Raw genomic sequence first — 789 nt, forward strand, 5'->3', positions numbered from 1 at the left:
AGAGAGAGAGAGAGAGAGAGAGAGAGAGAGAGAGAGAGAGAGAGAGAGAGAGAGAGAGAGAAATAGAGAGAGAGAGAGAGAGAGAGAGAGAGAGAGAGAGAGAGAGAGAGAGAGAGAGAGAGAGAGAGAGAGAGAGAGAGAGAGAGAGAGAGAGAGAGCATGACAAACGACAGAATTAATTTTGCAATGGCATTCGGTAAGACTCTGTTTTATGCTTCTCATTCTTTTGTTTTTTTCTTTCTTTCTTTGAATGCAAATGTAGTCGCAAGGTAGAATCAAACAGTATGTCTTTGATTATTGTGGCTATTTCTCTTTGATATAATGGAACTGAAATAAAAACAGAGGAATGGTTATCTCTGTCTCTCTCACTCTCTCTCTCTCTCTCTCTCTCTCTCTCTCTCTCTCTCTCTCTCTCTCACTCTCTCTCTCTCTCTCTCTCTCTCTCTCTCTCTCTCTCTCTCTCTCTCTCTCTCTCTCTCTCTCTCTCTCTCTCTCTCTCTCTCTCTCTCTCTCTCTCTCTCTCTCTCTCTCTCTCTCTCTCTCTCTCTCTCTCTCTCTCTCTCTCTCTCTCTCTCTCTCTCTCTCTCTCTCTCTCTCTCTCTCTCTCTCTCTCTCTCTCTCTCTCTCTCTCTCTCTCTCTCTCTCTCTCTCTCTCTCTCTCTCTCTCTCTCTCTCTCTAAGCTATTTGGGTTATATAGAGACCTAAAGTTATCGAAATTTGATACCCCGATTGTATTTTAAACGTGAAAAAATAACAAGGTTTTGCGGGTATTGATTTTCATTTGTTTA

The sequence above is a fragment of the Penaeus vannamei genome, chromosome 39 (genome assembly GCF_042767895.1).
Source record: "Penaeus vannamei isolate JL-2024 chromosome 39, ASM4276789v1, whole genome shotgun sequence".
Classification (NCBI taxonomy): Eukaryota; Metazoa; Arthropoda; class Malacostraca; order Decapoda; family Penaeidae; genus Penaeus; species Penaeus vannamei.